The following is a 1960-nucleotide window of genomic DNA, read 5'->3' as shown; positions in this document are numbered from 1 at the left end:
ACGCCATGCGGCGGCCCGAACCTGGGTAAAACTGCTCGTGTGATCTCTGCCGTGTTGCGTTACACTTTCTCCGATCTTTGTGCAATGTGCCCATCCCCCCGCCAAACCAAAAGGGGCTCTTTGGCCCCATAGGTGGCTGTGGTTTCCCACGACAAGGACCATTTTTGTTTTGCCACGATGGTGGTCGTTGAGTGTCATGAGGTGACATCGGGGCCACCCATGACTTAGCCCAAAGGGGAGTTTGTCGAAGTGGCCAAGAGAGTGTCATGCAACAGATCAGTTTTGTCAGAACGCCGTTGGTACACCCAAATGGGAGCACGAGGACATGGGTTCTGTAGTGTGGGTACAATGTACTAACCTATGCAAAGTGTATAATCTATCAATAGCCGCGCCCGTGGATATGGGCCCAGTTCATAGTAGGTCACACTATGGGTCAACAGTAATAAAACCTGACTTATAAACAACCCCTGTTCGACGAGGAAAGAAGTTGGTTGATCTTTATGTGGTCACGGGAGGATCACGATGGTATTCTTGATAGTGATGAGGTGATCTTGTGAGGATCCCAATGGTATTCTTGCTAACGAGGAGGTGATCTTGTGAAGATCCCGATGGTATTCTTGAAAATTATTGAAGTGATCCCGTGACCATGATGGCAAGTAAGGATGGCATACATATGGTGGTTACGAGGTAACCCCCGAACAGAGTAAGTTGGTCCTTGTTATTTTAAACATGTTGCATGGTAGTATCATCATTGTTGATGTCTCAAGTAACATGTTCATGCCATGCTCATCTGATGTTGTTCTAGTGGTATCTCGTTCACTATGTACATGCCATGTTGTTCCAGTTGTACCATGCTCATCAATGTTTAACCTGTAAATGCCATGCTGTTATTTGTCTTGATTGCTTTTGGTTGATGTGAGCTTGTGAGTACATTCAAAGTACTCACCTGGCATGTCATGCCAGTTTACAGGTCATGCCGTAATTGATTGTTTTTTGAGGATCCCGAGTTTGCGAGCTAGGATAAGTGTTCCAGCCAGAGTCCCTGTGGAGTGGAGTCCATTGCCGTCGTCGTCGTTCCACTACTATAAGATATTCCGCTGCTACGAGTTGTTCAACTGCTAGCATAGAGCAAGCTGAGTAGGCGTAGTGTCGTCGTGCTGATGTAATTCCCTGTTATATTTGGAACCCTTGTATCCATATAGATTGTAGTAAAGAGTTGATTTGTTCTATGCCAAGCAGTGTCGTATTCTAGAAGACTTGATCTCTGGGCAAGAATACAGGGTGTTCCCGTTCCTCTGAGCCGGGGTACCACAAAATTGTAGTCCAACAACAAACTATGTCATCAAATACAAGTTTCATAGCCAAATATGAGTACAACTAAAAAGAATGTCAACATGTTTTAGTCATCATACAATCACCAAACACAAATCAACATACATAATAAGTGATGTTCTCACAGCAAAATACTAAACAACAACTTCATCAGGTTTCAGTTGTCATAGCAAACACAATTTCACATAGTAGATAAAAAGTCATCTTCTCATAGGCAAATGCGACAAAAGCAATCTAATCATCATCCGCAACAGCAACGTCAACATCTTCGCCATGTGTACCAGTCTGAATCGTAATTTCCCCTAGTGTCGTATTCTTATTCATCCTTAATGTCCTCGAACGTTGGCGTCTTATTGATCAACTCTTGTGTGTCCACAGCCCGACATGCAGTCTTTTTGCCAGCATCATTGACGTGGTGGTTCTCAAAGATACTAGGAACATCTGTGGAATCTTCTACATCAGGAGCAGTGTAAGCATCATCTTGTTGTGCAACTTCATTAAACGAATTCCTCTACTCAAAACTTTGCAATACTCTCCAGTCATCGGTACATGCATATGTGTCTTCCAAGAAAAATATTTGTGTTGCCCGATTTGCCAAAATAAAAGGCTTGTCGATGTGGTACGCCGC

This window comes from Triticum urartu, chromosome 6A (genome assembly GCF_056163025.1).
Source record: "Triticum urartu cultivar PI428250 chromosome 6A, HENAU_Tu73, whole genome shotgun sequence".
In the NCBI taxonomy this organism is placed as follows: Eukaryota; Viridiplantae; Streptophyta; class Magnoliopsida; order Poales; family Poaceae; genus Triticum; species Triticum urartu.
Note: the sequence above shows the minus strand (reverse complement) of the source record.